At 38.0% G+C, this 14,429-nt stretch overlaps 1 long non-coding RNA gene across 1 annotated transcript; it reads right to left on the bottom strand.

Moving 5' to 3' along the window:
• Positions 1-2,982: 2,982 nt before the first annotated feature.
• On the bottom strand, positions 2,983-12,798 carry LOC111190925 (uncharacterized). Its single transcript, XR_007424504.1, has 5 exons — positions 12,641-12,798; positions 4,690-5,031; positions 4,582-4,614; positions 4,294-4,326; positions 2,983-3,260 (listed from the first exon to the last, which is right to left on the bottom strand). It is a non-coding gene; the product is annotated as an uncharacterized LOC111190925 (long non-coding RNA).
• Positions 12,799-14,429: the final 1,631 nt, after the last annotated feature.

The raw sequence follows: 14,429 nt of genomic DNA, 5'->3' as shown, positions 1-14,429 counted from the left end.
ACTGAAATCAGCTAGTGTTACAAAAAGTAAGCATGGACCATTAAAGGAAGCACATGGTCAGCAATAACAGTCGTATTAGGACATGGAGTTTAAACAATGATTAACTGGTTCTTAAGATGACAAAAGAACTGTTATATTGGGATTATATTTACATGGTGGGGTCATAAAAATGATCAGAGCTTCTACATCTTCTTATAAATCAAGTCATAATCAGATGCCTTCACTATCGGAATTATTCTTATATCAGATTTCTGTTCTTGTTTCTTCTCCACCAAACTGCAAACACAAGCAGACCCAAGACAGCAAGACCAATCAGGAAAGTTCCAGACAGAATTCCAGGCAAACCTTTTGGAACGCCAGTAGCTCCTGTAAAAAATACAAACAAACAATAAAAGAGTCATCAGTGTAAAGCCAAAATCAAAGCAAAAAGACCATTATCACTGTTCTGCATTAGTTAATGCGGAGGCACACATTGTAACATTTATAAGTCATGTTGTAGGAAGGGCTGAGGCTACTTCCTGTGCCTAAATACACCCATAATCCACTTAAACACACATACCAGAGATTTACCAACTATATATGTTTTTACAAGCTAATTAATAAAATGAGAGTTAAACTAAAAAGGAGTAGTTAACTTTAAAATCAGATTAAAAGTGTTAATACCTCCAGATTTGGTCATCCAAATGTTAATACCTCCTGATAAATTTACGCTGGAGGGATTCCAGATATGGTAACTGGGCTCCTGTTAGCTGTATTAAAGCCTATAATATTCTTCCCCATGTGTGAAAATGCCCCAACTTACAATTCTAGAGCAGGGCTGGTTAAAGACAGAGGTCCATAATGAACTATTTTGTACCAAAAAGTACTGCACTTTTTTAGTATGTTGTCTGGGATGTTAAAAACATTAAAGTCAGTTAGATAAACAGATAGTATTTTTTGTTTGTTTTTCTTTGAAAAGCAAGATAGAACAAAAAACAGCAAAAAGTGTGTGGTATTCAGTATTTAAACTTCAGCCAAATGTGTTTTTTTTTTGTTTAGGCCAAACACAGTACCCTCCAAAAGTGTTGGACCAGTGAGGCCAACCGCTATATTTCTGCTGTTGCCTGAAAACATTTGGGTTTTGACAGTAAAAGATGAATATGAAGCAAAACATCAACATTTCAGCTTTTATTTCCAGATATTTACATCTGGATCTGATACACAGATCAAACCACTGCACAAATATCGGCCACAGCCTGCACGGCTGTTTGGAGTGTCCTAAAGAAGAAGGTCATCATTGGTGTATTAAGTAACTAATGGCAAACTGGCAGGCCAAGGAAATCCACAGCAGGTGATGACAAACATTGTAAATGCTGTAAAGAAAATCCAACAACAACCTCCAGAGGGCAAGAGTGAAGGTTTCACAATATACTGTTGACAAAGGACTTCATTATCAAAGTACAGAGGCTTCACCAGAAGATGAAAACCACTGATTAAGAAAAAAAAAATAGGAAAACCCGGCTGGAATTTACTAAGTACAGAGACGCCTATAGACTGATGAAACAAAGATTAACCTTTAGAAATATAATAGTAAAGTGACAATTAGGGGAAATAAGGATGTGCTCTTGTCCTGAAACATACCAGCTCATCTGTAAAACACAGTGAAGGTAGTGTTATGGCTTTAGCTTGCATGGCTTATTCTGGGACGGGCTCATTCATTTTTATTGATGTACAAGTGATTGAAATGCTTTGAGAAGCTGGTCATGAGGCACATCAAAAACCAGCTCCCGTCCTCACTGGACCCTCTGTAGTTTGTGTATCGTCTAAACAGATCAACAGACGATGCCATCTCTACTGCGCTCCACCTGGCTCTCACCCACCTGGACAACAAAGACTGCTATGTTCGAATGCTGTTCATCGACTTCAGTTCAGCATTCAACACCATCATCCCTCAGCATCTGATCGGAAAACTGAGCTTGCTGGGCCTGACCTCCTCCCTCTGTAACTGGGTTTTAGACTTCCTGACTGAGAGACCACAATCAGTCAGGATTGGAAACAACACCTCCAGCACCACCATACTGAACACCGGTGCCCCCCAGGGCTGTGTGCTCAGTCCATTGCTGTTCACTCTGCTGAAGTACACTCTGAAGTACAGCTCAAACCACATCATCAAGTTCGCTGATGACAACTGTAGTTGGCCTCATCAGCAAGAACGACGAGTCAGCATACAGAGAGGAGGTGCAGTGGCTGACGGACTGGTGCAGAACCAACAACCTATCTCTTAACGTGGATAAAACCAAGGAGATGGTTGTCGACTTCAGGAGAGCTCCAGAAGTTGAGCACCAGGTGTCCACCACCCGCTGAACATCAACAGCTCTGTAGTGGAAATTGTGAAAAACACCAAGTTCCTCGGTGTTCACATTGCAGAGAACCTCACCTTGTCCCTCAACACCAGCTTCATAACAAAGAAAGCTCATGAGTGTCTCTACTTCCTACGGAGACTGAGGAAAGCACATCTCCCACCCCCCATCCTCACCATGTTCTACAGTGGGACTGTGGAGAGCATCCTGAGCACCTGCATTACCGTCTGGTTTGGGAATTGCAACACCTCAGACCGCAAGACCCTACAGCGGATAGTGCGGACAGCTGAGAAAATCATCGGAGTCTCTCTTCCCTCCATCACCGAGATCTACACCACACGCTGCATCCGCAAAGCCACCAGCATTGTGGACGACCCCACCCATCCCTCACACGGACTCTGATGCCGTCCGGCAGAAGATACAGGAGCATCCAAGCCTCCACTACTAGACTCTGCAACAGCTTCATCCACCAGGCAGTCAGACTTCTCAACACACAGAGACAGAACTGAACCCCCTACCACTACTCATCCTACACACTCACACAAAACTGAACTGAACCCCCCCCCCACCCTTTACACATAAAGACTGAACTACACTCTTACTCAGTACAAAGAGACTGAAATGTCTCTATCCCCATCAGCAATATTTGCTGCTACTCTCAAAAACTATAAACTCTCTACCCCAGTAACTGCTGTGATTATATATGTTATATATGTTACAGTATGTCATATCTCTGCACCTAATACTTTCAGTCTACAGTAGAAATAACAGGATTGGCCTCTGTTTCAATACTTTTGGTGGGGCATGTTAATTTTAGAGCATCCCTATTTGTAAATCTACAGTAAATATTGTAAAGAAAGTTAGGGAAGTTAGGAAAGAAAAAAAACTTTGTATCTGGGTCATAAATCATAGCTGGACTTTCTGTAAATAAAGAGAAATTATTATGTATTACAGTGTGCTCTTTCTTTCACTGAATTATTTACAAACAGCTACACATGAGAATCAATACAAAATCCACTAAAATCCTCAGCCTGAGACAAAAAAGTATGACATCCTCATTTACTTCCCTATAAAAGTTTCAATAGACAGTATTAGAGAACCAAATGAGGTTCATTTATGCAATGTGTAAGTGTGTCCAATACCACAAACAGTTTAAAGCTTTAAGCTTGTAATCAGATACTCTGCAGTGTGACTCAGTCTGAATATCCAGATCAGAATTTTGATGGGTGGCATAGTGAGACATCAGATCTCATAAATACACCCTTAATTAGAAGGCACACACTGTATCACACCCACTTAAGACTTAGTAACCGCCTAAAATATTGGATTTGGTGTTTTGATTAAACTCATCAAGGTTTGTTAGCTTTACCAGTTGTTTGAACCACAAGTGCATGCATTACTTATCATTTTAATTTTAAAACAATTTTACACTTTTAAACTTTTAAAGCATGCCTGGTTAAAGACAAAGGTCCATAATAAACTACTTTAAATAGGGAGATATATAATTTACCAACATTTTTGAGCTTTTTTGGCGCATTGGGCAAATATATATTCCTTGTCCTTCCAGTTTGCATTACTATGCTCTGGCCCTCCGTCTAACTTTTGGTGTTCGTGTAAATGAATAAAATGACCAAATAAGTAGTACCAAACAATGTTTTGTTGGTCATCTTGGATGTTAAATGTTCAGTGTTAAATAAAATTTTTAGTTTTGTAAAGTTTTTTTGAAAAGTCATTTAGGCTATCGATTTATACTAATGGTGAAAAAAAAATTAAAATGTAATATACAAATGAAAAAAAATCGCAAATTTAATAATAAAAATGTTTTTATGGAATTCCGTTTTTGACCTTCAGCCAAATGTTTGATTTATTATTCATTTACATAATTGTAACTGTACAGACAGCTCTGTGCAGTAAAGTGTATGTTTTTATAAAAACAAAGAAAAAACAACAGTACCTGTGCTGGGTGATCGAGTCCCAAATGTACTGTCTGTAAATGAAGAGAAATCAATAGATATTAGTGTGCTCTCTTGTAATGATGTTAAAATAGCATCTGAGTTTATGAATACATGTACACACTGATGGGTGTAGTGGTCTGAAAGTGTGCTGTGTTCAGGTAAATATCTAGTGTGTTATCTTAGCAGCAGAAAAAAACATGGCCCACTGACTGATTTATACCCTAACAACAGCCACCAATCAGACGTCCATACCATCCCAGCTAAGCAAAAAAAAAAAAAAAAAAAACCTGTAACTGGGGATCCAGTCCCACCTGGACAATCTGTAAATTGCAGTGTGAATTATTAACAAACAGCTACACATGTGAATCAATACAAAAGTACATTAGAGATAGTACCTGATATATTAAAGCTCTTTTCTGCTGGTTGAGTGTTTAGTTGCGCCCAAAACTTGTATGTTCCACAGAGTGTCCGGGATGCATTGGGAATTGTGTGATTATATGTAACATTGCAGTAGGTGTCATTACATAGAAGATTACTGACACAGCTATGGGAATTGGATGTAATATTATGAACACAAAATGATGTCACAGTACTAACTAATTTGTAATGTGAGTAGTTTACAATTACAGTTCCATTATGAAACCATTTATGTTGTGTATGTGTAGAATTTGGATTAGAGGAAACAGTGCAGTTCATTGTTAATTTTCCAGTAGTCCAGTTGAAGTCACATTCGGGAGCTGAAAAAAATAAATAAAAAGGTAATTAATACATTCTCTTAATTTACAAAATACACACACACAAATAGTGGCATAAAAAAACTTTGGGCACCCCTGATGTTATTGTAAATGTTCAGTTACACTTTATATAAGGGCTACCTACAAAGGAGGCTTTATAGCATTCGTAAGCATTAAAAACTGTATTTATTAAGCAATATTTGAATATTTATAAATGATGTATGTCATAACTCAACAAGACACTGACAATATGTTGAAGTCCTCAAACTAAAGAGGTAACACGTTTCTATTCATAACACCCCTTCATTAAGCAGAATTCATTAGATTTGAAAAGTATTGTCCCCTTAATAAACCTTTCTATGAAGTTTTAAATACAAATGTACAATATTTTATCAAAGTCTTATGCCACGTTATGAGAAATGGCATAAGCTTTAAATAATGCTTTATAAATGTCTTATTCATATTCTTATGAATGATTTATGAATAATATACTTTGAGAAACAGTACCAAAGTTTGGGCACACCCTCTCATTCAATGTATTTATATATTTATGCCCTACATTGTAAAGAGTAACTGTTAATTATACTTTGGGTTGATTGACAAATATCTTTCAGTTATGATTACTTATTTTAGTGACATAATCATTGTGTGAAACCTTGTATTCAATATGCATAACCAATACTCACATTGTATCTGATCATTTTTATTACTCACAGTGTATTTTACACGCATTTATATAAAAGATTAACCAATAATCACAATATATTCTTTATCAGGCATGTGAATAACACAGACTCTATTATATGACAAATTAACCCACATGATACATTTACTAACACATTAACATATAACATATGAGATGTAGCTCAGGCTTGAAGTATTTTGTTTTACTGCATGACCCTAACTAACGGTCATCAATTTGACTGGTACGGGGCTAAATTGCTACAAAAAAGGCTATTAGATCAAAGCAGCCTTTTGGTGAGTGAGTGCCTCCCTAAAAAACCTCTGCTTCAAAGCGGGGGGTGACGCACACACACAGATAGTGCCAGGATGGAAGAACACAGTCAAGGTCAAACACTAGTGGTCCTGTCAGACACGTGAAACTTCAGTACTAACACGTGCATGCTAACATGAGATGATTTTAACAACGCCTCATCAACAGGCTTACGTCATTTTGGGTATAAACATGGAGTCAGATTAGAGGGGGGGTCAGAACTTTACTGAGACGGCTGTTGTTAACTGTCTGTTTGTATCGTTCTCCTGAATTCAGATAATAAATACTTGGTTTGCTTTCAGCTTCACTCCACCTGTCTGACTCTCTCTATCAAACGAACACGCAGGGGAGTTGTACCCCGGACGAGAGGTGGGGGGTAGCCCACCTTTCATTTTTCATTTCTACAACAATTGTAAATGAAAACTGAAGTCATCCACACTGTGAAGGAACTCAAAGAATCTTTTATTAAACTTGATTTTGTTAGTTTGTTGAACAAACTAAAATACTCTGAAGCATTTAGGTGGCTCTTATCTTATCTGGGTTTCGGAGGCTGCTTGAAATGTTGCCGACTGGCTGACCTTCATTTTTGACCTTCATTTTTTCATAATATGGATTAGTGTCCAAACTATGGCCCTAGGGCCTTTTGCAGCCATTTCCTTCTTTGGAGTGGCCAGCAAGGTATTTTAGAAATAAAATGAAAGTTATTAAGCAGGGTTTGAATGCTAGGTGTCAGACAACAAGCAGCGAGAGTGTGCAGTTGTTGTGCAGAAAAACGGGCCAAAGAGTCTAAAAGCAGAGAGAGTGCTCAGTTGTAGCGCAGAAAACGAGATAGAACTCCCGCGAAAAGCAACCAGACACCCCAGTTTTTAGAATTTATATATTAGGCTTACCAGCACACTGGTACCATTAAACACAATATTTTATCCCTCCAGACTGCCATTTTTATGTTCTGTAGCTTTTGGGAAAACATGACAACTCCAAAGAAACAAAAAATGAACAGCAAATGCAGAAAATTTCATGCACGTTGGGAAAATGATTTTTTTTAACTGAGTTCAGAGGGAAGTGTGCATGTTTGTCAGGAATCAGTTACTGTAATGAAGGATTATAATATTAAGAGACATTATGAATCGAAACGAAACATCAATTTGAAAAATCTTGCACGACACTGTCAATGATAGAAAAAAATAGTAACTCAAGTAAAATAGCATGTAAACGATAATCAACTAAATGTATTATTTTAAGTGGTATATTTTTCATATTTGTTTTATTACAGAGTCTGTGGCCTGTGACTGCACATATATTTCTCCTTCTGGCCCCCCAACGAGAAAGGTTTGGACACCACTGGATTAGAACATCAAATAGGGCTATTCACTGTATACATACTCTACCTCTTTACAACACAATAGGAGGGCAAGAAATTCAAGTAATTAACTCTTGACAAGTTTAGCACAACTGAAAGCCTGAAATCTGTCATTTAAGCAAGAGGTGCCACTTTGAAATATCTAAAATATAAAACATATTCTGTTTTATTTTTATTGCATGTAGTTGCATTGAATTTGTTATTATTTGAGCATGTTTTTGGTCATAAAGGTTGAGGTAAAACATTTTTTGTCAGCACTTTAAGCTAAATTTGTGAATTGTTTTGTAGAGTTTTAGACAGAAAAGAGAAAAGGATCAATTTTACCAATATCTCAGACCTCATTTAGCTGATTAGAGGCATGACTTGTTAATAATTACAGTTAGGAAAAAGCCAGTGGTGCAAATTTTTAAGCTTTTTCAAACATTGTTCCAACAATCAGCAGCCATGAGCTCCTCTAAGCAGGTGCATAACAGCCCTAATGAGGGGGCTAACAAAGGATATTACTATGCATTTATAGCATAGCGTTTCCTCAGTTGCTCAATCTGTGCCTCAGATCCTCATTAAAATGACAGACCCTCTGTGACACCTCTGCACAGATAGGAAATTTTTGAAAAAGACATCCTTTGTGAAATCTTTTAGATCCTATGTTGGTAAATGAATATCTAAACCAGTCTGTTGCAGTCAGCAAAGATATAGAAAAAAAAGAGGTGCTAGATTTCATGCTAAGCATGGTGATGGGTGGATCATGCTGAGGAGTTATGGAACGAGGAAACATTTCACTGGCAGAAAGAATAAGGGATTCAATTAAATTCTGGAAGGAAACATCATCTCTAAAAAAGAATAAGCTAACAAAAGCTAATGACTTCTATAGCAGGATAATAATGATTTAAATTACACCATAAAACGCACGACCTCATAAGGAGTAAAATGACATTACTGCCATGTCCCTCAGCATCATCAAAAATATGTGCATCATTATTTTTAGACAGGAATGGGAGAAAAACATGCAGGGTTCACAGGGCTGGACTTGTAATCTGGCATACCAAGAACTTTCCTGGTTGGCCGACAGTCCTTACGGACCAGTACTGTTTTTTTATTTTCCTGTATTGCCAAATGCAATGCCAAAACCAACAGATGTGAAAGCAGTTCAGAGGCTGTTAGGAATGGTGGACTACCTGGCCCAATTCACTCTGACACACAGAGTGAGTGGAAATGGACAGACCAGCATGACCAGGCATTTCTTAAACTGAAAGACTATAATGAACACACCAGTGTTGAAGTACTACAGTCCAGATGAAGAACACACTGTTCAGTGTGAAGCTTCGGAGACGGCTTTGAGTGCAGCTCAAAAGGGGTAAGTCCATAGCTTTTGCAAGCAGAGCAGAACTCACATACACTGAAAAAGGCTATGCCCAAATTGAAAGAATTCTTAGCAATGATTCAGTTTGGGAAAATGTCATCAGTAGACCTATGAATGCAGAGTAACTGAACAGAGTGATCACAAACCTTTAGAGAATATAGTGAAGAAGTCACTACTAAGTGCAACCAAAAGACTGCAAAGAATGATCATGCGCATTCATAAGTATGATGTTGAGGTCGTGTACCTGCCAGGAAAGGTATGGTGTTAGCAGACACCTTGAGCCGAGCCCATCTTCCTGAGTGCTCACCCTATGGCTCAGTTGAAGCTGCAGTAGAGACTGTCAATATGCTACAGCATGTACCAGTCTCAGCAGACATCCTCAGTTCAATCCAGTCTGCAACAACAGACTGCAGACTCTCATTGAAACCATACAGGAAGGATGGCCAAACGACAAGACACCGGCACCGACTGAAATAAGGCCATATTTCTCATTCCAGGATGAACTGAGCCAACAAAAGGGAAAAGTGTTTTGGGGTGAACGTGTTGTCAAATCAAATGCTCTAAAGAGAGACATCATTAGTCGCCTGCATTCGGCCCATCTTGGGGTGGAGGGATGCTTAAGGAGAGGCAGAGTGTGTGGATCAGGTCAAGACATATGTAACAAAGTGCAACATTTGAAGGTCAGTGGACTACAAGCAACAAAAAGAAAAAAAAAAACACACAGACCGTGAGCTAAAGGTAGGCACAGATTTGTTTTTAATCACTGTAGATTATTATTCACATTTCTGGGAAATAATTTGCTCGCAGACACAAAACCTGTAACAGTGAAAGAAACTGAAAGCTCACTTTTGCAGGCAAGGCATCCCGGACACGGTCATTTCAGACAATGAGCCACAGTACACATCACAAGAGTTCCAAAGATTCAGTGAATGGTGGGATTTCTTGCACAAAACCTTTTCACCCAGACACCCTCAGAGCAACGGCAAAGCTGAATCAGCCGTCAAAAGAGCCAAGCCATCACAGGCCTCGACACCACTTCAGAACAAAGGCTGCTCAGTTGCTGCACCAGAAACGTTGCTTCCAAAACAGGCAAGTCTACTACAGCTAAAGGAAGCGCAGGCACAGCAGAGACTGGAAAGTAAACGGCAGAGTGCCAATTACAACAGAGCAGCCAGAGACCTGGACACACTTAAATCAGGGTACTGTGTGTGCATGCAGCTATCCAAACCTCACAATGTCTGGACACTAGGCACGATGCTCAGGGCTGTGGATGCAAGATCTGAACTGAGCCTCTAGACATTGAAACTGTTGTTTCACCACACTCTGTTCCTGAAACACACACCACTTCAGATACAGGTGACACAGACTCTCGTGGTGACAAGGACGTGCATGTGACCACACGGAGTGGTCGTGCAGTGGTGAAACCACAACGTAACAAAGACTTTGTGACGTATTAGTTGTGGCCTGTTATGGACTTGGAAAAAAAAAGAGAGAAAAAGAAAATGTGACCACATCAGTTATATGGTCACATAACAGGTTTAAATGGGTTTTAAAAAGTGTTAAAATATCTATATATCCTATAAAAATGTATTTTCCTCTCAACAGGTGTGAGTGACCATTAAAAGAATTATCACTCCAATTAGTCCTCCAAGGATATATTTTGTTTAAAGGATGTTTTGTTTAGATTCATGCAGTAACATTGATGAGTTCTGTCATTCAGAGATGACTTTATTTGGTTCATTTGTTTACAGTGAGCAAATCAAATACTGCCCAGTTGGGCTAGTATAAAGAGATTTTGTAGTCTTTATCTATATTTTGGAGCAAAATATAACAGACCAAAGCGAAGGAAAAGGCGTGCATAGAAGTTGCATGCAGAGTACAAACTAATGTGATAAGATCACACATGTTGGCTGCAGTAGCTTCCACATCCTCAGTGACAGTCCTGCAGCAGTATTCATCTGGTTTACAAAAACTATGATGAAAAATAGTTGTAGATGACGTATTTTTGCATGACGGAAATGAAGCGAGAACAGGATAAATTTACTATACTTTTTTGACAAAGCAATAAAAACTAAGCTAAAATGTCAAAGACTGACAAAGACTGAGACATTCCCCCGAGCCCTCACACAGACTCCACTGCCACACAGCTGATTCATAAAGCATGCTGGCATAGAATAATAAAATGATGGATAACAAGTGCGTCCACAATATGAAAAATATATGCACGTAATATAATGTAGCAAATGCAATGTAGGTAACATTAACAATGTCAATTTATTAGGATTATTACTTGGTATAAACATACTTCCCAAAACCTGGGTGCCACAGCTTCCTATTCTAATAAAATAGCACACAGTCAGGCACTATTTAACCTGAAGAACTGAGATGCTTTATTTGCTATATATAATGGTTTAGATTGTTGCACAGTTTTAATGTAGTCTTTAATTTGGCACTGGTAATAATCTCTCCCTGTTTAGGATATCCTATTCCTCTCTAGGTTGTTCTGGTGTATAAATGTGTTCACAGGATTGTCCTCACCATATATAGACCTTACCACAACAGTTTTAGTTGTGTTTGGCATAATAGTAACATACATTACTTCAGGGAACACATACATAAACTGTTATGCTCTGTTAGTTATGAGGGGCCGGTGTAAGCCAAAAATGCAAGGGCCAATTTGTTGTCCTAGTTCAGCCCTGAAGGTGGCCACAATTTTGCTTCCCTTCTAGTTTTTGGTTATTTAGAAAATAACCAAAAATTCAGAAAAATCTGAAAAATCACATTGTCTGATTTTTAAATAATTTATTTGCAAATAATGGTGGAAAAAAAGTATTTGGTCACCTACAAACAAGCAAGATTTTCTTTAACTTCTTCTTTAACAGGCTCCTCTATCCTTCACTCATTACCTGTATTAATGGCACCTGTTTGACCTCGTTATCTGTATAAAAACACCTGTCCACAACCTCAAACAGTCACACTCCAAACTCCACTATGATAAAGACCAAAGAGCTGCTGCAGGACACCAGAAACAAGAGTGTAGACCTGCACTAGACAACTCGTCGTGTTTGGAGGAGAGTGAATGCTGAGTTGCATACAAAGAACACCATACCAACTGTGAAGCATGGGGGTGGCAACATCATGCTTTTGGCTGTTTCTGACTGGTCCGTGTACATGAAAGAATAAATAGGGCCATGTACTGTGAGAAGCATTTTAAGGTCCTGGAGTGGCCGAGCCAGTCTCTAGATCTCAATCCCATAGCAAACCTTTAGGAGGAATGGGCCAACCTACCAGCAACAGTGTGTGACTTACAGAAAAGATGTTTGACCTCAGTCATGGCCAAGAAAGGATATTTAAAAGTTTTTGTTTTTGACCAAATATTTATTTTCCACTATTATTTGCTAATAATTTATTTAAAAAATCAGACAGTGTGATTTTCTGATTTTTTTCCCCTCATTTTTGTCTCATAGTCGAGGTCTACCTGTGATATCAATTACAGGCCTCGCTCATTTTTAAGTGGGAGAATTTGCACAATTGGTGACTGACTAAATACCACCCCCACCCCCCACTGTATGTATAGTGTACATTATGTGTGAAATAATGCTTTTTATTTCTATTTGTATTTATTGTATTTTTGCTAATATTAGAGACCTGGCACATTTCACTCACCTGTGCTGGAAAATATGTAACCAAAGCAAATGTTATGTAAAATGTTTTATTCGTAAGTATTTCGAAAATCAGATCATCATTTACTCTTCTATCAAATGTTCCAGGACCAGGAGTGCAGAAACATTTAGATGACATCTTCACAGTTCTGTCTTAATGTTTTTATGAACATATGGGTCAGATCAATAGGGTAAGTATAGGGTAAGTTTAACATAAATTTATGTATTTTCCTTACCTGTATTCCCATGACAGACTGTGAAATGAACCATCACACACAGAACAAGACATGTTCGGATCATGGCCTCTGTCATTCTGAAAACCGTGAACAAAATACATGTGAACATAGTTACAAAACGTGAAAAACAGACATCCAAATTTGTGATCCTAGGAGTCAATTCTAATAACCATATATTTTCATTAAAACCAGCTGTTTCATTGCATGCATACAACTTACTTACGGACATATATTTTAGCTTAAATGACAGCAGCCATATAAACTCATATTTCGTAACTCATTTCTCACTGCTTAACCTGTAAGAATATGTAATTATTTTTTTTTCTATTGTAAATTCAGAAATAACTTTGAAATCAACTTTGAATGTATGTTCTTGTCATTACATCAAATTTACTATCTAAAACAGCTTTTCTGGCAAATCATATTTCTCATATTTTAATATTTATTTATATGAAATCTCACTCTTCAAATTCTTGAAATTCCAGATATCAACATATGTATTCCTATTAATCCAAACCGATTTAGAGACATGTTCGATTTACATTTGTACTTATGAATATGCAGGTCTAGAATCCTTACTAGCCAGAATTACATTGTGGATATTTTAAATTACAAATTCTAAACACAAAAAATAGTAGTATGTAATTATACAATTTTACCATAAATCATTTAATTATAGACAGAAGAGTATTAGGTGATTAAATGAATGACTAGCTTTTTAGCCACACAGACCATTAAAGTCTGGGTTACACTGTCTGAAACCAACTACGAGCAAAACTGGTCTTGTGCTGGATTTTTCAGCAGGGTTCTGAAGCACCAGAGAGTCAGCTGATGCTCAATGTAAGTATATTAACATATTGCTAAAAAGTTTGTGAACCCTTTAGATTTTTCTGTATTTCTGCGTAAGATTTGAAGCAGAAATTTGAAGGGGTGACCCAAACCATCAGAAGTCCTAAAAGAATATAAAAGTAGTAGAGAACTCATTTTCAAGTTCAGTAGTCAGTTTGGTCGTGTAAAATGAGGATTTTACACTTCTGGCACAGGCAGGCTCTTAAAGCAGACTAATTATTAACACATGTAGTCAGTGCTAACCCCTCAGTGCAAGCAAAGCTAGCTAACCCTCGCTAGGTTCACTAGCTTATTAGCTAGCTAGTTAGTGCTACTCAGCCTTAATAATATGTAGTGCTAGTAAGTGTGACAGCTCAAAGTAAAAAAGTTTTTACTTCAAACTATCTAGCTAAATGGTTTACATATGCTAAAGCTAACTAGCGCCTTCACTTTTAAACATGATATCAGTTCCTTGACTCAATGTTTGTGTTAAAAGCAAGTTCTATTTGCTGCTTATAAAAGACCACTCCCATTTACTGCAGGAACGTAACAGTATTAGACGTTATCCTGACGTCAAATTTGTCATCTGACATCATGACCAACATTCCACCTGAAATTAAAGTCTACTGACATTGGTGGCCAGCTGGGTTAGCGCATGTTTTAGTGAGTCTAACAGGGTAGGTGTCGCTGATGTAGCAGTAGCTAAGTTAAATAACTGGAACTAAGTTAAGTAACTGAAGTTTGCAAAGGCTTTGTCGCCGAGGTTCCCACTCCTAGTCCTGGGGTACAGTTTCGAGGCATGTTTCAGAATTCCTCCCATATCAACACACTAGATACAAATAATGAGCACTTGGTGAGGTGAAATCGGTTAGGAATACAAGCAGGGCCGTGGGAGGAGGAGTGAAACTAAGAAACTTCTTTCTGCGCCTTTGTGGTTATTTTCCAGACATGGGCTTCAAGT

This window comes from Astyanax mexicanus, chromosome 15 (genome assembly GCF_023375975.1).
Source record: "Astyanax mexicanus isolate ESR-SI-001 chromosome 15, AstMex3_surface, whole genome shotgun sequence".
Taxonomy (NCBI): Eukaryota; Metazoa; Chordata; class Actinopteri; order Characiformes; family Acestrorhamphidae; genus Astyanax; species Astyanax mexicanus.
The sequence above is the reverse complement of the archived record's forward strand: the minus strand, read 5'-3'. Positions and strand labels throughout refer to the sequence as shown.